The 12,293-nt window shown below is 38.3% G+C and overlaps 1 protein-coding gene across 1 annotated transcript in view; it reads right to left on the reverse strand.

Moving 5' to 3' along the window:
• LOC117987229 (uncharacterized) overlaps positions 1–562 on the reverse strand; it is a 90,088-nt gene extending 89,526 nt beyond the window's left edge. The window contains exon 1 of the mRNA XM_069502010.1: positions 326–562. The gene's annotated coding sequence lies outside the window, so the exon portion shown is untranslated. The remainder of the gene's footprint in view (positions 1–325) is intronic.
• Between the last annotated feature and the right edge of the window lie 11,731 nt (positions 563–12,293).

Below are 12,293 nucleotides of genomic sequence, written 5' to 3' on the forward strand. Positions count from 1 at the left end.
CAGTGACATTGAATTTGTTTAACGTTTACGAACACAGACGCTAATTGAAAACTAAATATTTTTACAAATAGCTCTAGTTAATTCAATTTAATTGAGAACACGATAAGTAAGTAGTTAATAATATAATTATCGCTTAGTGACGGCATTCAGCGATAGATAACGGTACATAATTAAGTATAGGTAATTCACTGCTTGGTTAAAAAATGGCTCGTTTTCTTACTAGATAGATCTCGCTCAAACTCATTTTAAAGAATCACATGACACGGTCCGGTTTAATTCCACGTAAGTAGACGATTATTTTATCGCTAACAGTTTCTGTATTTACCTCGAGCGTGAAGGATCCACGACGACAAGTCACTGGTTTTGTACGACGCGACGTCGCGTCAGCAGTCACAAGCACTCTCACAAATTCAACACTGCACCTTTTGAACGGCACCGATCCGCTGTGACGAAGCGTATCGTCCAGTTTTTTGCACAGATATAAAAGAGTTTTTATAGAAGACGCACGAAATAAAAGTCGGATCAATTCGATTGTAACGAACGACACAGACACTCACTAGTACGGCTCGCTGAAAACTGGTAGTTAAAACGACGAGAAAACCCGATCTCAAACCGACTGGCCCTGGGGAGGGTAGCGAGGGGTATCGAGGTCTCTCTCACTCTTAGTTCATGTTATCATATTATTATATTTGAGGTAGGGGAACGAAAGAGGCCGAGAAGAACCGAAGAGCGCTCGCTGATCCCGCTATGATTGAATTGAGCAGTGACTGCAGTGAGCTACGATCCACGATAACTACGCACACACGATGACGGTCAACGTTGACTGTTGACATGATGGCAGCTTGGAGTTTGGGCTCATTGTTGGTCAGTGGTCCTGATTGCATATTGGACTAACAGCTTACGCTAGTGACAGCATCAAGACGTATGATTTTTTACGCCTTGTTTACCACGTATTTTCATTTTCATGAGAAATCCAAAAAAACATTGTAGACGTTTTGTCAGCTGTCTGTAGAGTCAAGAGACCAGCAGTAGAAATTTAAATTTTCAAACATCCTTCACGAACTCGGTATTGCTTGAAGACAGTAGCTTCAACCTAGTGCCCAGCCTGTGTACCTAGTTTATCAAAATCAACAAAATATTTATATCACCTATTAGGCCTACCTCTAACAGTGTCCAATATGTTACGGAGAATGCCCCTCAATACGTCAATCTTAAATTAGGTAACTTCCCAGAACTTTTAATGAGGGGATTAACCTACCTTCTACGTAGAAAACCCGTAAAGCCATAGCCTACAAGAGTTATTATTTTCCTATTGGATTCCTAATTAAACCAGGATCATGCTATACACGCCCATTCTGTAATCAACCCATAATGCAAAATGAAAATAGGTCATCAAATATCGCGATCCAATTATTATGATCATCACGATAAATATAGCATTGCGTGTATCGTCATTGGGCTATAATAATAATTTATACGTGGAGCATGCCTGTATATTATACTTACTATAGATTAGACGCTGCCCTCGTACCTATGTAGTATAGTACCTATGTACCTATATGTAGATTTAGGTTTTTAATAATCCAGTGGGTAATTCTTTAATTTTCCGGGATGAAAAGTAGCCTATCATTCGCCAGGTCTTAAACTGACTATCAGCTACCTATAGGTATCTGCTTATAGTAAAATCATAACGATACGTTTTACCGTTGCAGAGTGATTGAAGTACATAAATCAAGTGCATTTTTTAATATTATTTTGTTTATTAGACACACAATGGGGCCGATTCTCTTGTACACAATCTCTAAACTAAACTAAATTAACAGGTCTAAATCTAGTGCTATCCTTTTCCGCAAGCAACATTATGAAAGGGATAGCAATAGATTTGGACGTGTCGTTTTAGTTTAGTTTAGAGATTGTGTACCAGAGAAATGGCCCCAATAACAGGTTATGACAATAATAACTAAGTAATACCAGCCATAAATAGGCTACTTGACACTTTTTTAAAGTTGGTCTTAAATGGTTAATATTTGTGCTATTATATCAAAAAAATTAACACTATATTTTTTTGCGCCCTAAAAACCGTAAAACTTTCATTTAAAAATATATTTTTCTTAGACAAGTGAAAACACTGTCGGCCATGTTTGGCCGATAGATTATCTGTGCTCTGACGTCATGCATTTGTAAACAACAGCATAACCTCCCAAAGTTTAATAAACATGACTTCTATACTAGTGTACATGAAAAATATAGTAATTTTCGTTATTGTATCATCCGAGAATGTAAAAAACTCATCGATAAAGACCACAGGAAAGTTGTGGATTAGAGTGCCCAGTGAAATAAATATACGTAACACGCGAAGACTTGCATATAGGGATCCTATATGACTAACGACTTCAACCCAAATTTATTTTTGCAAAGATCACTTTGTTGTAATAACTTATTCAATTTATAAAGAGAAAGCGATATTTTTTTACGTTTACTATGAGTTTTTAGAAATATATAAAAACTAGCTTATGCTCGTGACTTCGCCCGCGTGGACTTCATAAATTTCAAACCTCCATTTAACCCACTCAGGGGTGGAATTTCAAAAAATTCTTTCCTAGTGGATACCTTCTCTTTACCTACAAAGAACACACCCACCAAATTTCATGTATCTAGGACCAGCTGTTTAGATGTTTAGGCTGTGCGTTGATATATAAGTTAGTCAGGACTTTAAATTTTATATATATGGATACTACGTTAGTCCCCGCGTGACATAGGGATGACATTTCTTTGTTTACATATTTAATGACGTCACATCATGGCTGACAGCGTTTTCTGCGTTTCAAATAAAAATAAAAACTGTATTTTTTAAAATTGGATTTATATATCCATCCTGCGTTTTTAATAATTGTTATTGATATATTTCGTTGTCTTAAGCAAAATACTATAATAAATAATGATTTATTGGACGAAATTAGATATGAGTCAAAAGTAGCCCATTATAAAAACTAGTCACTCTCCAAAAAAAAGTGTGTACAGAAGCAGTTATAATATAGGTAGGTAATGGACGTGTCACTATTAAACAATACCTAAACTATAATGATAGAAAACAGAACTAAAAATTTGCTAAAAATCTAACACTAAATATAGAATATGTTATTGTGATACATAATTAATATGTAAACTTATGTAGTTATATAAATTATATGTAAATTGTGATAACAAAAATATAAGTAGAATTAAGATATTACTTATATGTTGTGCAGGGTATCACAGTTTCGGACTGATTTAATAAACACAGCAGATTTGCCATTTAATATGTCAATCACTTGAATATAATAAAATTCTTATGATAATTGATAATATTATTATGTAACCTATTATGATAGTTAGGTACACTACTTATCTGAATATGTAGTTTTAATTTTTCTACATCGCTGTGGTGAGCCTGTACTATATAGCCTGTAGGTCTGTAGGTACTATCATAGGTAATAGATACTGAATACATATACCAAGGGTACCAAAATAAAATACAGACATAATATGTCAGATTTGTATTTACTTCCGACACTCTTTAACTGTATGATTCGTATCAAATCACTGGCAACATAATCGACAGCTAGATTCAACGAGCGATAAAACTCCGTTAGAACCAATTTGCATTCAACAAAAACTCTTTGAGGCAATTTCTCCGCGGGTTTTTTTTTATGCCTTCCACGATATCGTGGTATGCGTGGGGCATTAGCGCCGCCGTAAGAGACAGAGAATAACAAGTTGAAGTTGTAAATTGTAATCGAGTTATATATGTAGGTATTTATTTATAGGTATTTCATTTATTTATTTAATTGCTGGCGTACAATTTATTTATTAGTTTTACGCATTTTATTTCATGCACGACCTTTTAGAGCCTTAAATAAACTGAAATGCGCTGAAACGGCTGAAAATGAACATATTAAATAGAGTTTTTCAGCACGACTTCGTAGCTGTACTTAAAATGGATAGTAGATGGCAGCCCCAAAACAGCTGTTCTGTTTGACGGCCATTTCAAATAAGTAGAGTTTGTGCTAATTCCGCTCGAAAAACGTTTCTCTCAGAAGTTTTACCTACTTGAAAAAAATGAATCATACTAAACTAAGTAGATTTACATCAAACTTACTGAGTTAACGCCTTTGACACGGAAGTTGAAAGAAAACTAGAGATACTACGTACGAATAGAGCGCCATTATGGCTCAGTAGGTACCTATAGTCCATGACAGGTCGAGATGGCAATCAGGGTATGAGGCGGGGGGACGCCCCGCACACCCGCACGTCACCCGCGCTCGCCCTCACCAGGTTAGGGTGGGGGCTGTGCGGGTGTGCGGGGCGTTCCATCTCCCCGATTGCCATTTCAACCTGTCGCGTACTATATAAATAATAATAGGTACCTATCGCCACACTCATGCCAATACTAAACAGGTATTTTGAGGTATTTGGATTTTAGATCATAATTATGGAAAGAGGAAGTACCTATCGAATAAATAATAATATTATTCTTATTAGGTGTACCTATTACTTATTATTTTTATGATCATAATTCAGTAGTCAATCAAAATCAATAGATGATGAAAGTGCCTATCAGATAATTTAATAGGTAGGTATATCGGATTTAATCTGGTTATGGTTAAAAAACCTACCTGTGGTTGAAAAAATTGCTGCGAACTACGAAGTTGTTGCAGTTATCTTATTTCTCACTTCCCGCACTGGGGACTCATTGATACGACTTTTCTCGTCGTTCGCACAACTTTCCGAGACATTTGTGTACAACTCGAAAACCGTGGGAAAACTGTTTTTGCGTTACTCGACTGATTTTCTAAAGAATGTGTTATTTGATACGTAGAAATCGTGGCGCGGAAGTAATTTTGCTCGTTAAACATGATTATCGAGCAGTGATAGTCTAGTGGCTAAGACGTCGGCCTTCTATTCCCGAGGTCGGTGGTTCGATCGCGGGCACGCTCCTCTAATTTTCAGAGTTATGTGTACTAAGTATTTTAACTTTTTAAGTAATTAAATATACATGCCTTGATGGTAAAGAAAGTTTAATTTTTACCTTCGTTACCTCGACAGTCAACATCGACCTTCGTTACCTCGACAGTCGACATCGACCTTCGTTACCTCAGTAGTCGACAAGACTGGCAAGTTTATACAAAAACACGGGAAAGACAGGCAGACTACGTGGAGACGGGATGGGCAGATTTCGTTATGGGTCTGAATATTAATTCAGCCTTGTGCATGACAAACAGATAAACATAATCAGTCCCACTCGTGTAGAGACGACTCAGACTCGTGAGACATTTTTAATCCCAAATTTAACACATTTTCGATTGCTGTTTAGCAAATGTATAGAATGCCTGAGCAAAGTATGAAATAAATATATTTCATACATTGCCTGTATGTTTTAAGTAGGTATTCTATACAATACCGGATTATACAGATTGGCGATAACATACCTATAGAGCCTATACACTTATTACGGAAGGAATATAAAGATTTTACAAGCACAAGTGAGCTGGTTTCAACTCGATAAATGGCGACTTATCTTGACCTAGAAACGGGCTGTGAAAAGCGATACGAATAAAAATATGACTACCTACGGGAACTTTTGTTGAAATTACTTGTCGTTGCATTACGAAACCGATTGTTTAAAACTTTAACTTATTAAGTAAGACCTAAGTACTACTTACTTAATACCACAAAATAACTTTATTTGGTTCTAATAATAGGGAAAAACCGGCCAAGTGCGAGTCAGGCTCGCGCAATGAGGGTTCCGTACTACAGTCGTATTTTTTCGACATTTTGCACGATAATTCAAAAACTATGATGCATAAAAATAAATAAAAATCTGTTTTAGAATGTACAGGTGAAGATCTTTCATATGATACCCCACTTGATATAGTCACTCACTTCGAAAGTTGAAAATACTAATTATTAGTTCATGACCACAATTTAATTGTTTTTGTGTGATCTAACCCTAAATTCACGGTTTTCAGATTTTCCCCCAAATGTCAGCTATCAGACAGACAACAAAGTGATCCTAAGTATAAGGGTTCCGTTTTTCCTTTTGAGGTACGGAACCCTAAAAATGGTAGATCTAAGGCGAAAATATGAATAGAATGTATACATATTAGGAAAATGCGCGTATTCATTGAGCCGGCAGGGATTAGTCGGGATGATGGTAAGAGACCTGATGGATTGATGATGGTTCCCTGGGAAAGGGCCACGGGGACGGGCGCTAATGACGTGGGACGCATCACGCAACTTGCGTTGACACATTGGCCCCGTGTCATATCAGGGAGACATCAGCATCAAGACCGGGAGCCGCAGCAGAAATGGCTGAAAACGGCAAGCGGCGCAAGTACGCCTATCTTATCGAGAGTTACATTTTTGTTCCGTTTGCCGTGGAGACCCTGGGGCCATGGAGTTTTAGTGCTAAAAAATTTACGAGACATTTCACCGCAATTAATAGCCTCATCTGGTGACAGAAGGGCTGGCTTATTTTTTGCGCAACGGATCAGCCTGGCTGTCCAGCGCGGAAATGCAGTCATTGCCAGTATTCTTGGCACCATTTCACGCGGCCATGATTTGTACTTATAGTAATTAGATATTGTATTGTAATTAGATAAGACTTGCTTTAAGTTTTATAGTTATTGTGATATTTTCATATCAAGTAGGTTAGGTAGTTGTAGTTAATTATATTTATAAAATGCGTAAATATAATTAACTACAACTACTTACCTAAGTCAGTAAATCCAAAATATTCAGATCATAATTTCGATAAAAAACCCGCCATAACCAAAATGGATTTTCTTGTTCCTAATAAATCATCATTCATTATAATAATATAAATTACGTTTCATTTGTTAACTAAGTATTTGTACAAGGCAGAGCTTAGATTGTAAAAAATACATTTAAAAAAAGCAGGCCGAATTGAGCTCCTCCTTTTTGGAAGTCGGTTAAAAATATGAGCATGGGTCTTCTCTTAAAATGGGCTCAGTCCACTAAGCTGGCCAAATACGGATTGTCAGACTTCACAATGCTTTGATGCAGCATGATGCAGGTTCCCTCACGATGTTTTCTTTATAATAACTTATTACGTAATAAGCATAACATATAAATACCATTCATTACCTAGAAGTAAGTATATCTCTCGCGACCGAGTTGTTAGTAAGTAACTAAGTAGGCAAGTAACTTTTTATGGTTGTCACTTTAAAAAAATTATGTTAAGTAGGTATATAATATTATGTTTCACGGATTTCCAAAGTTTGATGAATGCAATCCCTCTGTACATTATTACTTACTAGATGATGCCCGCGACTTCGTTCGCGTGGATTTAGGTTTTTTGAAATCCCATAGGAACTCTTTAATATTCCGGGATAAAAAGTATGTCCTTCCCCGGGATATAAGCTAACTCCGTACCAAATTTCATCAATATCAGTTGAACGGTTGGGCCGTGAAAAGCTAGCAGACAGACAGACACACTTTCGCATTTATAATATTAGTATGGATTAAGTAGGTAGCTGATACCCGCGACGCAACTTTGTCCTCGTGGATTTAGGTTTTTCAAAATCCCGTGAGAACACTTGCATTCCCCGGAAAAAACAAATAGCCACTCTCCAGGTCTCTTGCAAAAACTCACGTCGATCTGTTGCTCCGTTGCGACGTGATTGAAGGATAAACCAATAAACAAACACACTTTCACATGTATAATGATGCTAGTGATACCCGAAATACCGGCACATTGCGATTGGAGATTATGCCTAACCAGTTTTCAGGCCAATCCAGAAGTGCCTTAAGTCCTGAATTATACGTAGGCTAGTGTTAGGCTTTGAATAAAACAATCCTAATCCGCTGGGATTAGGTTTCTTTTATGACGTAAGCACTCACTAAGAAAGGATTTACAATTTGGAAACTCCACTCGGCTCGGGGGATGAAAAGTTATATGAAAGTCCATAGGTATGTACCTAGGCTTTTGGTTAAAAATAAACAAATAGACCGTACCTATATATCTACATTTTTCACGATTTTTGGAAATTCTACCCCTAGGGGAATTAGGTAGGTAGGTACTTAAGTAGAGGATAAAGATTGTATGAAAGTCTGTAATTTTTCAAGTTATATCCAGTACTATTTCGGTCAAAAATAAAACAGTAAGTAGGTACCTAAAAACTGTTTCAGGTTTTTGAAAATTCCACTCTCTCGGAATGCTACTCCAGCGAAGTTGGGGCGGGTAACCTGTTTTTTTTTTAAATTTGTTTCTTCTTCTATCTTGCTTTTCCTGTGTTGCCATACTTACTTATACCGGATTTTCCTAGAATTGACGCAAAATTCCAAAACCTGTCTTTCAACCAAAGAAGATGAAGTTGTGTCGTGAGGTTATTAAATACCTGATAATATTTCAAGCGTGTTTCAAGCACAGAAGTAAACGCAATCAAGCCGACGAGATCAGACAGCCATCATCAGAAAACCTGGAAACCTGTACCGACATCATGTCATGGCCAACAGGACTTTGATTAATAATTGTGACCTATTTTGAAAGTAGATTTGATAAATGCTCAAGACTCCGTCACTAGCAGCCCTGCGCATGACGCAAAGTTGTGAAAGCCGATAGCACGCAGGAACTGGGTTAGCGTGCGCCGAGTGCGCCGACTGCCCGTGCACCGCGCGTCTCCATCCGTTTATTTTCGTTGACTCCACTTTACTGTTACGTTACAGTTATCTGCCTCATTGTTTTACTTTTTTCGATTGTTTCGTAACCGGCACACAATAAAGTAGGTAGGATACGCGACACGAAAATTGATAAAGTATTTAAATGGTATCTGGGCTACTAAAGTAGCGGCAAATGGTATTTGAAACCCGGACATGTGCGCTTGCTTCGCTCTCAGCACTGTACAATTGTACAATGCGGGCATTGTTAGTAAGTAGGCATCGAGTCAATGTTCAAGTTGTTTACTTGAACACTGGTCTTGACTCGATTGGTTGGCGAATGGCGGGTGCCCGGTGCACGCGATTGATGGATCTGTCTGTCGGCGCAGGTCACGCGCAGGTGCACGCCTGCCTGTCTGCATCAAAAATGCTTCCTGGATTCGCCAACTTTTTCCAAGTTGTTTGCCGGGCACCTACCACTGATTAGCTTTTAAAATCGATAACGCTGTTTCTCGAGGTAGAGGCATTACAATGTAACTACCTAATAGAATTTTCCATATGCCTCTTATGAAATACTTACTGGTAACCTTTTAGCCAGGGCCACTCATCTCCCCCAAGGTAGCATTGATATTTAGTATCTATCCCTTAGTCACTTCTTTGCCGCCCACTACGGGAAGATACGGGGTGGTCACATTCTCCTCTGCCGAGAGCACCGAGTAGGTCTGTGGCCGAGAGTGACGAGCGAGACACACACGGCCAAGGCACTTACTTAGATACCTACTTTATCAAACTACGACCTGGCTTGTACCTAGAAAATTTAGATCAAGAGAGATCGATTAATCGCTCTAACTTTTTATTCTATTTGGTGGAAAATTAGATCAGCTACTTAAGTATTTTGCATTATACTTAGCTAGTTAGGTAATAATATGTGTAGAGCTATCGAGCGTACAAGATGTAAGTATTGCGAAGGTTAACAGCTTCCACTGGTGATTCACATTCGATGTCGAAATTCATTTACAAGTGGAAAATAATGAGATCGTGAACTGTGGGCGGAGCTTGTTACCTTTGCTCTAAGTAGGTACCTACTTCTGCTTGCAGTGAGTGAATATTCATTATTTATGGCCACTTTAGTGAACCACCGTTTCCCTGATTATGATCGTAAAATCTATACTAATATTATAAATGCGAAAGTGTGTCTGTCTGTCTGTCTGCTAGCTTTTCACAGCCCATCCGTTTAACCGATTTTGATGAATTTTGGTACAGAGATAGCTTGCATCCCGGGAAAGGACATAGGCTACTTTTGATCCCGGGAAATCAAAGAGTTCCCACGGGATTTTTAAAACCTTAATCCACGCGGACGGAGTCGCGGGCATCATCTAGTTACTTATAAGGATTAATTACTTAGGTAAGTAGGTTGTATCTACTAGATTATGTCTAAGACTTCGCCGCGTGGATTTAATTTTTTTTATTCCGGTACAAGTTAGCTCTTGACTGCAATCTTACTTGGTGGTAAGCAACGAGCATAGTCTCTGGTGGTAAGGGATGATGCATAAGATGGAAGCGGACTAACTTTCGAAGATGTTATATTAAGTATAGCAGTTTTATTAAACCCATACCTGTTATCGGTTTCACCGATCCTGCCGAGAATCGAACCCGGGACCTCCCGCTTATAAGAACACCTCACCATTGTGACATGAAAAAGGTTTTAAAAATTCAAAGGGAAAAGTCAAAGAGTTCCCTTCCCAGTGTCTATCCATATGCTGGTCAACTGCAGACTTCACGCACCTTTGAGAACATTATGGAGAACTCAGGCGTGCAGGTTTCCTCGCGATGTTTTCCTTCACCGCTAAACAATTATGACACTTACTAATCGCTTTTAAAACGGATACTTAGCTCCGAAAATTAGAGGTGCGTGCCCGGAAGCGAACCCTGAACCCCTTGATTAAGAGACCTGACGTCTATCTACGCACCGCGATCACCGCTTTTTACAATAAGAAAAGTTTTAAATAATAAGAACAGAAGTTAAACAGGAATTAATACATCAATATTATGTAGGAGGAATCTTCACGCCTAGCTGAACACGTCATAGGTACATTACCCACCGAATACTTATGTATGTAATTGATACACTGTCCCATTGTCCTCGTTCCGGTGATCCTGTCAGTAGTGATACTTGCAGTCGTTGCGCGAACGAGTGCAAGGTCGCGACTCGCGGCTCCACTCGGTCTAATGTCAGGATCAAGGCCGGACAATTTGATTTTTTACATAAATAAAATAAACATTAGTGTTCCTACATATTATCATACTTACTTCTACTTATTCTACGGCCTTGACACATAGAAAATCTTGATCCTGCGCCTTCTAATATTACGTTCTCTAATCTGTTAGTTCGATTGAGCGAACAATTCGAAAAAAAGATCAGTCTGTTCGACTGGTCTAACGGATCGGAAGCGTATTCTGTTCTGTTACAATGGTAATGTTGTAAATTATTTGACGATTCAAAAGCACTTGTAAAAGTTTACTTGAATAAAAATATATTCTATTCTATTCTAATGTTAGTGCTATTATCGAACAACCCGGAAAAATATATCCGTCTTTATCGGTAGTCGGCTTCTGATGTATCGGATCGTATAGGATTTTTATGGATTGTTTAACAATCGTATACTAAGAGCCTACAGAACGGAATAAATATTACGCTTCCTATCTGTTAGACAGAATAGTCGAAGAGACTGGACTTTCTTCCAGATCGTTCAATCAATCGAAGCAAACTAACAGTCAACTGCTAACAAAACAGAATAGACGATCGTGCGCAGTGGGTAATTATAACTGTTACCCATCGATCTATTCGAGTGGTATACGAAACGAGGCGCATCGGCGAGGGAGATTTTATTCCGCCGCGCTAGCCGCTACCTTCTATCAACCTTTCGTTTCGTCTGCTGTAGGAAAAGAACGATCGATATTATACCCATGTGCCAGCCGCAAATACATTGCCTTCCCATCGCATTCCTATTCCAGAGGCCTAATCTGATGCCAACTAGGTACACACCTACATGATTATCTTTTAAGTAGGTAAATAGGTAAAAGAAGTCATCGTACCTATTACTTACTAATATTTTTAGGGTTCCGTACCTCAGAAGAAGCCTCTATAATCAACGTTAGTTTTGCGGTTCGTAAACAAAAGTGATTGATAATTCTTTTACTTCTTATGTAAGTACTACATTTTACTTCTTATGTAGTACGGATCTCTCGGTACGCGAGTCTGACTCGCACTTGGCCGGTTTTATTTATCCATACTAATATTATAAATGCGAAAGTGTGTCTGTCTGTCTGTCTGCTAGCTTTTCACGGCCTAACCGTTCAACCGATTTTGATGAAATTTGGTACAGAGTTAGCTTATATCCCGGGGAAGGACATAGGCTACTTTTTATCCCGGAAAATTAAAGCGTTCCCACGGGATTTTATCCCCTATATAAAAACCTAAATCCACGCGGACGAAGTCGCGGGCATCATCTAGTTTTTACTAAATAGGTACCTACAAAAACAAGGAAAGACGTGTAAAATAAAACACATTTATATTCTAGATAATTTCTATTGAAAATATATAATTTTCAAGACGTACCTATGGTACGCGACAG

Source organism: Maniola hyperantus, chromosome 12, assembly GCF_902806685.2.
Source record: "Maniola hyperantus chromosome 12, iAphHyp1.2, whole genome shotgun sequence".
Taxonomy (NCBI): Eukaryota; Metazoa; Arthropoda; class Insecta; order Lepidoptera; family Nymphalidae; genus Maniola; species Maniola hyperantus.